Source organism: Epargyreus clarus, unplaced genomic scaffold, assembly GCF_041222505.1.
Source record: "Epargyreus clarus isolate Ecla_fem2 unplaced genomic scaffold, WU_Ecla_fem_2.2 ptg000014l, whole genome shotgun sequence".
Classification (NCBI taxonomy): Eukaryota; Metazoa; Arthropoda; class Insecta; order Lepidoptera; family Hesperiidae; genus Epargyreus; species Epargyreus clarus.
In genome coordinates this window covers 8,974,082-8,986,904 of record NW_027332222.1, presented here as the reverse complement: position 1 = coordinate 8,986,904, position 12,823 = coordinate 8,974,082, and the positions used below count along the sequence as shown (strand labels likewise).

The 12,823-nt window shown below is 33.9% G+C and overlaps 1 protein-coding gene across 1 annotated transcript in view; it reads left to right on the top strand.

The window, feature by feature from the left end:
• Positions 1-12,823, top strand: part of LOC140747454 (ATP-binding cassette sub-family C member 4) — a 60,110-nt gene that overhangs the window by 24,930 nt on the left and 22,357 nt on the right. The gene's annotated exons all lie outside the window — the stretch shown is intronic.

Here is a 12,823-nt window from a genome sequence, read left to right as displayed (position 1 = left end):
TTCAAAGACGGGTATTCTTCCTTGGTATTCTTCCCAACATTGTGTTGATTATGTTTTCTCAACATTACCAATTTGGGCAGTAATGGACTACGACTTCTCATTCTGAAGAAAGACTCCCCGCTTAACTGAAGAACAATAATAAATATAAGTAACTATAAGTTCGTAGTCACTGATCTCGCAAATCATCACATATCAATATATTCATAATGATTACATACATACGAATGTTCTGTTTTACTGCGTATCTGCATAAACTGCAATATTATGCATTCTTACTTGTACAACTTGTTCCAGTTTTTCTAGCAAATCAACCCACGCTTCAATATAAATTAATAATAGGTTTCAATACCTAGGTATAATAAATAGACAGGAAGCAAATAGCAATTACCGTTGATCACAATAATAATTAAAATATGGTCTATGTAAGTATAATAGATATAAAGATAAATATTAAAGAAATAACTTATTATAATTTCAAAATAACCGCCTTTTATAAATACCAAAGAGGAGAAGTCTTGTTTTAACGTATGTGTCATATGAAGACTCTATGGTAAATCTATTGTAATGAAATCAAATAAAAACTTACAATAAAGCTCGCTTAGATCATAGCATAATATGATTTTACGTAACATTATTTCTATTTATGAATTAGTTACATCGTGTTATATATTTTAAGGAAATAAGTAAATTTGCGGTTTTTTTTTTTTAACTATTGTAATAGTTAACATAGTTTTCTATTATGTATAATCCTATAGGCATTATTACCGGCACCGCGCAAATTGCAATAAGCCATGACATAAAAAAGAATAAACATTGTTTACTGAAAGCGCGCGAAAACGCAATGAACAAAAGTGTATTTCATGAAAAAGCGCGGGAAATCTTGAAGACGGCGGGAGCATTTTCTAGCAGAAATTTTAAATTTTAAACATTGATCAGTGGAGTTTGTAAAATTATCTTTCTTAACTACTTCTATTAGCCTATTAGTTTCTTTTATTTCATTATATTCCTTGGTAAGTTTTTACATTATTTAGTTTCTTCATATATTTTTATTTACTATGGACGAACCCCCGGATCCCGGGGGTTCAGTTCCTCCAGTTGCGTGTAATATTACAATTTCCAACAATGATTCTAGTGTAGATACAGATGCCTCCATAAATGTAAGCTATCGCAAGCGTCCGAAACATAAGAAAATTTGTAAAAATTGTAATAAAAAAAGGAAAAGCAGTCATTCACAATCACATACAAAGAACGATTGTAACTGTGATAGTGATGAAAATTCATCACATCGTAACAAAACAGTTGAACCTGAATCTGGTACAATAGAAAAATCTGTAAATCCAAATCCTATACAGCCCACAACAATATATCGTGAAGTATTTTTAAATTCAGATATTTCACCATACATAGTTCATGTGCAACGTAATCTTCTGTCCCCTAATGATCCAACTACTTTTCATCCCGTTTCATTTGGAAGGTTCCTCCAAAAATTCTCCTTTAGAAATATTATCAATGGCAGCATTAAAAAGATTGGCAGGAACAAGATCTCCCTAGCATTCTCAAACCATGTTGATGCTAATACATTCCTACAACACTCCAGTTTAAATTCAAATAATTTAAAAGCTTTTATTCCAACATTTTGTATTACTAGAATGGGTTTGATTAGAGGTGTGCCAGTAGAATGGTCGCCTGAAGATATTAAAGAATCTATAACAGTACCATTTGGTTGTGGAGAAATAATAAGAATTAGACGTCTTAATTATAAGGTAATGGTTGATGGCTCTCCTGTGTGGAAGCCTTCACAAACTGTTGTGTTAACTTTTGATGGTCAAATTTTACCAAAACATATTTATATATGTTATAATGCCCTTGCTGTTGAACTGTACACCTACCCTACCATCCAGTGTTATCAGTGTTGTAGGTATGGTCATACAAAGACCCAGTGTCGCTCCAAGCCACGCTGCTTTAAGTGCGGTGAAGGCCACACTGGTGATTCGTGTGATATTGAGGATGATTGTGCGCTATGTTGTTCATGTACTGGTGCTCATTTTGCAACTGACAAGTCTTGTCCCGAATTTGTTAGACAAAAACAAATAAAATTAACTATGGCTCAAAGTTGTATATCATATGCAGAAGCATCAAAATTGCATCCTCCTATCCCAAAGTCTTACTCAGATGCTTTAAAAACACCTCAGCAACAATATGTTATCCAGGATTCAAATAAGTTAAGTCATGCCAATCATTCAACTGTCCAACAAAATAGATCTTCATATAAGAAAACAGTATTTTTAAAACCTCGCTCCCCTCCTAAACAACAGAAAGGATATGATCAAGTTACACATCAATCTATGATTAGAGAATATGATATTCCATTGCCCAGTAATGGCAGTTTAATTAACACAAATGTAGATGTAAATAAACAAACAAATGTAAATGAAATAATAGTATCTTTAATAAATCTTTTGTTACAAAATAATATATGTTCACCGAACAACGCTGCTGCTCTGGTTGAAATTATGAAACAAATCACAATTGATAATGGATCACAAATCCAAAATCCTGCAGTGGAACTGCAGAAGCATAATAAGCAAGAAAACTGATCTTGCTTATTTAATTAATAAATATGACCCACTTCTTATATCCCTTTCGGAGACATGGTTGTCTCCGGGTAGTTTCTTTAAAATACCTGGATACACATGTCTCCGAAAGGATAGATCAGATGGTTATGGTGGCATAGCCACTCTTGTCAAAAATTCTGTAAATTTCTCTTCTGTCTCTCTCCCTGTTAATGATGATATTCCAATTCTCGCAATATCTATAGATAATGTATGTTATGTGACAGTTTACATTGCTCATCCTTCCCTACTAGTATTTGATACAATTAAAGAAATATTACCAACCCTGCCGCAACCAATTTTAATTTTAGGAGATTTTAACTGTCATCACCAAACATGGGGCAGCGCCATAAATAACTATTACGGCGAACAAATGTTAGAAATAATAGATAGTAATAATCTGTGTATTTTGAATACAGGTAAGCCTACACGCCGTACTAGTCCCGTTGAGAATATAAGTGCTGTTGATTTGTCCATATGTTCACCTAACCTTGCCTCGGTATTATCCTGGGATACACTTCCTCTTACATACGGCAGTGATCATTATCCAATTTTAATAAACATGCCTTCACCGTTTAGCCATAACTTGTCACAAAAACATATGATTCGGCCCAGATATAGATTAAATAAAACAAATTTGACAGATTATCAAAATTATACAGATTCTAAATTCACGTTACTTCCTAAAGTATGTTATAATGACGAACCTCTTTGCAATGATGCTTTTGTAAGCACGTTGCAAGGGGCAGCTAATAAAATATTTCCCGAACGAAATGACATTACAAAAAAATGCCAAATTTCATCTCCACCATGGTGGGATGAAGAATGTACGGAGGCCGTTAAAAAGCGAAAAGAGGCTGAAAAGCAATATAGCTGTGAAATGACACCTGAGAACTTCAAAATATTATCTGAAACTATTAATTATACACATAAATTTTTGAAAAAGAAAAAGTCTAACGGTTGGAGAACATTCTGCTCATTAGTTTCACCCGACACCCGATCTTCAGTTGTTTGGAAAAATATTAAACGATTCCGTTCAGTCTACAAAGAATCCAATTTCACTTATCTTTCGACAACACTTGCTTTTAATTTTATGGACAAGTTAGCTCCACCTTATGCTCCTGAAAAAGCGGAATGTTTTCAGCATCTTAATAGTTCAATCGATGAGCAAATCGGTCTTAATTCTCCATTTACAATGTCTGAATTAAATAATGTTTTATCAAATCTTAAGGACTCTGCCCCGGGTGAAGATCTTATACCCTATTCTTTTATTGTAAATCTTAATGAATCTATGCGTAGTTATTATTTAGATATCGTTAATTCTGTAATGTTATCAGGCACAATTCCTCCTTTATGGAAGTCACAGACAATTATTCCTATATTGAAACCGGGCAAACCCCCTGAACAACCTACATCATATAGACCTATAGCCTTATCATCCGTTTTAGCAAAAATAGCTGAACATTTAATAAAAAATCGTTTAGAATGGTTCATTGAACATAATAACTTCATTTCAAGCACTCAATTTGGTTTCAGAAAAGGTAAAAGTACATTAGATACCATTGCTATATTTTGTACCGATATCCGACTTGCATTCACAAATAATGAGTCACTTGTGGCTGTATTTTTAGACATTCAATCTGCATACGATAGTGTCCTTCTTCCAGTGTTACGCCAAAAGATGAATAATTTGGGTGTTCCGGAGATGCTCACAAACTTTGTTTCAAACCTCCTCACTGAGAGGAAAATTAAATTGTTTGTTAATGACGGCACCTGTATTGAGAGACTTGTGTGGAAAGGACTCCCACAGGGGTCTGTTCTCAGTCCACTTTTGTACAATATTTATACATATGACATAGTACACTCCATCATAAGTCCCGTAAAAATGTTACAGTATGCAGATGATCTTCTTTTATACACCAATAATGCTAATATTCTCATTGCTTGTGATTTACTTTCACATTCACTGGATTCATTAAAGTCTTGGTTAATTTTAAATGGTTTAGATATATCTGCCTCCAAAAGTACTACAGTCATTTTTTCTAGAAAACGAAGCATCCCTGCGGTAAAAATTCTTTTTGACAACGATGAAATCCCGATAAAGTCAGAAACCAAATTTCTTGGTTTAGTTTTAGATTCGAAGCTTACTGGTCTTCCACACTGTGAATATATTGCTTCTAAGTGTGAACGTAATATTAATATTTTAAGGTGTCTCACGGGAGTTTGGTGGGGCGCTCACCCTTATTCATTAAAGTTATTATATAATGCATTAATTAGAAGCGTCCTTGACTATGGTACATTTCTATTAGAGACTGGATGTTTACACGGTTGGAAAAAATTAGACAATATTCAATCAAAATGTCTGAGATTAATAACAGGTTGTATGAAGTCGAGTCCAATAAACGCCTTACAAGTTGAGTGTAATGATCCTCCTCTGCGTTTAAGACGTCAGTACTTATCAGATCGTTTCATATTTAGATCTTTACAGTTTTCTGAACATCCCTTATTTCCTATATTACAAATTTTGTCACAAAATGTTCATAAATCAACTTTTTGGAAACATAAAACCTGTATTGTTAATAGTTATCAAAAATTTAAATCTTTATCATCTCCAACATTCCGGTCAGTTACTTTACCTGTTTATAAATACGACTATAAGTGTATAACCATATCTCCAAATATATGTTCCAATATTGGTGTAAATAAATACAGTAAAGAAATAGATAAACAAATTAATAACGTTCTGGCAACTAATTGGAATGGCTGGCATTCTATTTATACGGATGCATCAAAAAAGTCAAACGCTGGATGCGTGGGTGTGGGTGTGTATCATCAGCAGTATGAGATTGTACAGAAAGTTAAATTACCACCAGAATCTTCTGTTTTTACAGGCGAGTGTTTCGGTTTATTGAAGGCTTTGGAGTATGTATTACTCATGAAATTAAGGAGAGCCGTCATATTTACTGATTCTTTAAGTTCTTTACAAGCTTTAGCTAAATTTCCACTTAAAGCTAAAAATTGTCCTCCAATTATGGAAATTAGAAAATTACTTTTAAATTGTTCCATTAATCATACTGAGGTATCATTTGCATGGATACCTAGTCATTGCGGCATCAAAGGAAATGTTAGGGCTGACGAGATTGCGACTGATGCTATAGAATGTGGTGATATTTGTCCATACATCAATTATATTTATGATTTACTCACCTTGCCTAAGGTTTACCTTCGAGAATCATGGAATGAAATTTGGTTTCAAACTTGTAAATTTAAAGGTAGATTTTATGCACTTATTCAACCTAACATTCCAGCTAAACCGTGGTTCTCTAGGGTTAAACTTGGTAAAAAAGTTACATCTATTTTGATACGTTCACGACTGGGTCATGTCTGTTCTCCCAAACATCTAGCTAGAATTAGTATTGTTAATAACGCAATGTGTCCTTGTGGTGTTGATGAGGGGGATTTAAATCATATATTTTTTGCTTGTCCACTTTATGACCGCTCTTCCTTGTTGCAAAGCCTTATTTCTCTCCGTGTTCCTTTTCCTCTTTGTATTACTACCCTATTAATATTTGATAATCCACAAATATATTCAATCTTAGCATCTTATTTATCTACAAACAATATCAACCTTTGATAATTACTTAATACTTATATTCCTTTCCTATTTATCTATATTTTCCTAAACTTCCCTGATCCTTGTCCTTTTCCAAATTAATCGATCTTTACTTTTTTATATTTTGAATTTCCCCGTTTTTAAACGTACATCAACTTGACATTGGCAAAATGGTCATAAGACCGAGAAGCCATCGCAAAAAACAAAAAAAAGTGTATTTCATTCTCAGTGCAAACGGAATCAACAAAGAATATATTAAAACCAATTCATGAAACAGAAACTGAAAATTACAAATTGGAAATCGTGGAGTTAATATTCCGTGCATATCGGGTTGCAGGTTGGAAAATGTGGCTTGAAATCATTTTTCAGATTTTTGTATTACAAATTCTCGTCAAAAACAAAATAAAGTAAGAACATAAATAACTTTTTCAAATAATGTAACAAAACTATTTTAAGTTTTTTTTATTACTTGCATAAATTATCTTTGATCGTACACAGCATATAATAAAATGAACATGTCTATCGTAGAGAAGATTCTAGTTATTTATTTTTTTAAGAACCACATTCACCAAACCAAACCATTGCAAACCGTAATATTGCTGTTATTAAGCAGAAATAGGTGTGGCGGTGGTGCCGCCGGAGTCAAATCAGAAAGGGTTTTACCATTCCAAACAGTACTGTAACACTAATCGCCCTCAAATACAGCTCAAATCTTATAGATAGGCATCTGCAATCAATCTATTACTTACAAAACTATTCATACACAACGACATATAAAAACCACTGATCCGACCACTGATAAGACCCACTGCGATGGTGCACCGACATTACTGGGCCAATGACTGACATGGGAATGGAATACCGGTTATCACTTTTATTAAGAAACAGATCGCTTTCACTCATGGTTTATTTGCATATTACTACGATGGGATTTTTGTATCCCTAATTATGCATATATTAGGTATGTACAGGTATACATATTGCATTCTAAGTTAAAGGAGGTGCTTATCTAAAATTCCGAATTTGTTCAGTAGTCGAAATTCAAACATACTTAATCATATACTTTTACAAACGTTTTATTTATAACACTAGCTCATCAATAGCTACCAAAAAGGAATGGAAATCGTACTACCTACATCTTTGTCTGTATCTATTATATAAAAATCCAATTACATAGTAGTGAGAACGGTATATTTTGTAAATTAATTTCGATCGTGTTTCATAATGTTGCTTGCTTAATACGGTAACTCTTAAGTCGTCCGCAGATATTCCATCACCATGACGACATTTGACGTTCTGCCTTGATTTCCTCTGCGACAAGAGGAGGTTGTTGTAAAGGTTCTTATAGCTATTGTTCTGGCCCTAATTTTATTACCAAAATTGAGATAATTTGAGCTTGTGGTAGGACTCGACTGCGATACTACTCAATTTTTGCACCAAAATGCTGAAAACTTCTAACATATTGATTTGGAAAGCAGAACGTGGTACTCGTATTTTAGGAATGGTAAAACATTAGTGCTAGACGTTGCAATATAATTTGCACCTGGCTCCTTCGTTTTGATTGCAGGTCACGATCGAAATTAAACATCTAATGGCCCCAATAAAATAAGCTTACCAATTATGGTTGCAGTAATAATGCTGCACCGGCGGCGTTATATTTCTTTAATATTATAAGCACATAAAAAGTTATTAAACCATCGCCAGACTAAAGTTAAACTGAAAAGATATGGTGGTACGGGGAACCTACCATCATCACGCCTTTTTTTATCGAGGGGGAAATCTTCAAAAGGTACCCGGTGCCGTGAGACCGACACAGAGTTGTGGCCGTCCTTGGCGCTGCGTAGAGGGCTCCGGGATCTCCAAAGGAACGCAACCGGAGTCCTCTTATCGCGTTGCTCCGTCGGGCTTTGCCCAGGTGAGCTTGACGCTCGCCACACCGTCTGGTGCGTACGACGGTATGCGACCACACATACCGCCGTCCTTCCCGGGGCCGCTGGCCGGGCGGTTCGAGCTCCCACTCATGCCGCCCGCAACCCCGGAAACCCCCTTTTAGTCGCCTCTTACTACAGGCAGGTGATACCGCAGCCCTTACGAGGACCAGGTAGAGAAGAACTCCTGTTCTAAATGGTTGGTTACAGATGACAATAGACGACACTGACCACTTAACACCAAGTGAATTGTCCATTCTACTACAATATAATAAAAAACAAACGAGTAGGTAGACATATTCGTCGTAACCGTAAATTCAAAATATTAATGACATATTGAACAAATTGACTCGCACTAAACGTAACAAAAAACCTTGTAAGGCCAGCCAAGTCGTGACATCAAAACCTGCTAAGCTTTAGCATGGTTTCATTTTTTTATTCGTCCTCGCTTTTGTATTTGTTTCTCAAACATGCGAGTACTTCTTCCACCTCAATGCTTTTTTCTTAACATGAAAAAATCTTTTGTACGTCGTAAAAATTACGTAAGCTTACTATTTATATAATTTTACTGTGTATGAATTCTTTAAGTTGACAATGATCATCATCCTGTTACTAGTTTCATAATCTTTGTATTTACTTTGCCATAAAACAAAAGTTATTATTGTAAAATAATGTCAAAATAGAGCTTTTATATTTTTTGATTTGAGTCTGTTTATCCTGTTTAAATAATATGCCATTTTGGAGTACAAAATAATGTCAATATCTTTGGCAAAGAGTTCTTCGAATTAATACGCTTTTAACCTAAATGTTACCATGTCGAATATCTTCAAAATAATTTACGTACAGTATAATGTCGCAATGTTGCCGTCCTCATTTATATAGATAAGTAATAATTGACAATAACTATGCAAGTAATTGAACACAAGTATAACTATATATATTAAAAGGTAGTTTGAAATGAAACGCATGCATTATAATTAGAAGTGTTTAAAAGACACCGTAGTACCGTTATTGAATATTTCGAAAAAACGAGTTCAGGGTCTGGGTCGAGTCTTTATCGTCTTGCCTAAATAAGTGAACTCAAGTACCGCTATTTGTTTTAATATATCGAAAGCTCCCGCCCGAGGCGTACGATTGCGCGATAGCACTTCATACTGAATGCTTTATTATCGCATAATCGCTTTTTCTTGTCGAACAGGTCAGGCCATGATTTAGCTGACTTGAATTACGATAAATTTGTATTTACATGTTTGTATAATCATTTTCATTATTCATTGAGTAAATTTTAATGTTGTAGTACGCAAAGTGGCCAATTAAATCATTCACACGTGTCGAGATTACTCATAAAGTTACGTAATAAACAAAATAAGTACAACTTTATATCACTTACTTTCGATTTACAGTCACTTATAAATTCTTTGTACGAGTAGTTACATACTTAAGTGCTCTGAAACAATTAACTGTCGTACAGTAGGTATAGGTTTTCGTATTTTCACTACAAATATAATGAAATACTATTCACGTAGCACGGTCGTGAGTAACTTATTTAAAGTTGAATTCCTTCATTCAAGATTTACAACTATTTATGCCGTTTCATTCATTAATTACGGATATTTTGATGAATGTGTCAGTGAGTTCGCACCGTATTACCACGCGCCTAGGGAATCCTGTATGTCATTTAAATAAATAATCTGTTTTACACTGGCTAATTGATTGCAATACTACTCTAATCATGCTAAAGTACCTACACCTAAAATTTTGAAATGCTTTTATATTGTTATGTTAAATATTTTAGGTATCTTTATGCATTGGCTCATACCCATACTGTTAGGTAGTAATTTGTCTAAATCTTGTAATTTTGTACATAGTAGTTCAAAATTAACTCCTAATTTGACTAAAGAAGTGCAAATATGATCGAGGTGTGTGGCATAAGCCTAGGGGTCTTAAAATGTTTATAGTCAATTGGTTTTTCATGTATTATTACCATAAATAAGTATACATATGAAGTGTGTTGTGTATAGCTTTAATTCTAAATAAAATGTAAATTAAATTGTTATTAAGTTCCTACGCATAAATTATTTCGATTCACCTATACAGGTGGTTATACAACCACACCAATATGAAATTTACGATAACTTCAATTAGGTTTCATATTTTAATACACTATAATTATCTAGAAATTTTAGAATAATTTATCCATATCTAGACTCACGGTAGTGCGTTCACCAAATTCAGGAAAGCACGCAGTTAAATATGTACTTAAATCCATTTCACTATTAAATAGGTCTTTGTTAGAAAATTGCTTCCGCCTTTATGTGCTGCCTATAATTTTATGAAACTTCAATCGTTTAATATTATCGTTACCTGTATTCTATCACAAGAAATAACATCCCGATCTCATAAATCCATAACTTAAGCCTGTGACAATACGAATAGTAGAAATATGGGTTGGTGGATGCCATTCACCCCGGCTGACGGAAAGTTTTAACTCGCCAGAAGGTCTTCGACAATAAGGCGTAACGACTGCATAATGATATCAACAATAAAATTGCTGATCTTGCCCTTTGAAGTACGGAAATGCATGTGATCGAATGCAATTGACGGCGACACAAAGGCATTTAACTATATATGTATTAGTAATAGATCGAACATGAGGAAAAAGGTGTTATCCAGTTATTACCAGCTGGTTATAATTTTGAAATGTTTGTTAAACATGAACAATGTGAAATGGTGCCCGAATGTCCGAGTATAGATCGGATATATGTAAATAGATATCCTATACCCTTATATAGCTGTTTAATCTATTTGCGGTAATATATTCAAGGACCGACAGCGCTCCGTGTTGGTTAATCTACCATAACACGATTGATTCACATGCACCACTACACTATGAGATTAACTACTAACTAGTAGATTAACGTATTAAAACGCTACCAAATATGACTGTCAGTATGCATACAGTTTTATATAGAGCTTTCATTCATCATTCAACTCAAGTGCGTACTATTTTTCTGCATAATATCTAGGAAAGGTAGATAATTAGGAGCTAAAAGCAGTGTATATGACTACGTATAAACTTGTCTGTCTTTATTTTTAAAAGTTTATCTCACAGACTCTGACTTCTTTGTTAAATCGTTTAATATTTTCGTGTCATAAAAAATCTTAATTATTTTAAAAGTACAGACGAACGACAGACGATTTTGTTTTAAATAACAGTATAATGTGTACATTATCTTTATATAACCTCAGAATCCTCCTCCTAATCGAGCATGCAGTGAAGAATACGAGCTTATTAAAACCTTTGTCACGATACTACCTCACTATGTTCTATATGTAATACTAGTGTTACATTTATAAATCAAACAGAGCATGTGTGAATCGTAATGGTTCTTATTTTATTTTTAGCATCGTAACATAATACTAAAAAAACTGTTGATCAGCATCACAGTGTTTTTCATAAACAACTCTACTGACTGTTTTTTTTTTATAAAGGACAACATTGGTAAATATGTTACGCATGTATGCACGACCAAATATTTCTAATGTAATTCTCACTAATAACAGGGAATTCTGAAGACGCATTGGGATGACATCGCTTTAAGATTTGAAATTCAATGAAGTAGAAAGATCCTCGCGTGACAAATGCGTTTTGACCGTTCAATTGCCGACCAGGTCTAGGTAGAGTTGACCCGATAAGGTAGCAAAATGTTGGTGATAGAGCCAACAGATAATAGAGTACCTAAGAGACAAATGGATTATACTGCAGTTATAAAATTTATTTTTAACTTAAGCATGTAGCCATACTGATTTTAAGTAACTAATACATAATTTACCTTATAGGGATCTGATAGAATTCACACCTGAGGTGAACATATTCCGTACTTTAAAGTACCTACGTTAATATTGTTTAAAATAAACTCTAATATGACAACTACACAAAGGGATATCAGATAGGTCCGTTACAAGGTTCTGGTATTGAAAAAGGAATAGTATTCCAACAGAACCTGAATATATCCCGGGTTGTAGCAGCATTGCGACGCCGCATCGCATTCATGAGATTTAAAAGTCAAAAGCAATGATGTCACTAAACTGATACGAGCTGCCACGTGCACGTGACCGGTATGTGAGGACGTTATTTTCAAAAATACGCAATAAAATAATATTGCTCGTTGATAAAATTTTATCGACATCGTGCAACGTGTATTGGCTTGGTATAATCACAAATTCTCATATATAAAAATTTATGATCAATACAATTGTGTAAACAAGTATCTACCACTCTTTTCAACTATAGTTTGTAATTATTAGGTGCACAAAATACAGCAAAGTTTTAATGACTGGACTTGATGTTTTTGTCATCAATTAAACAAGAATTATTCAATCATAGAATTGCATGCAATCGAATCAATGATGTACAAATAATAATTGCTAGATAATTAATTGGAAAATACAGTAGACCGAATGCAACTTTATTTTAATGTTGCTCCAAGAACCTGAACGAGTCTTTCAATGAGTATTTCTCAGCCAATTAGGCAAGATACTTGACTGGTACAATATTTGAATTTTTTATTCTTCAGTAAAATTGTTGTATTCATGTAACACACTCACTGCGATTCACCTAGGAATCAACCTGACGCAATTCTTACGCTAAGTGTTATGGTGAAGACCAC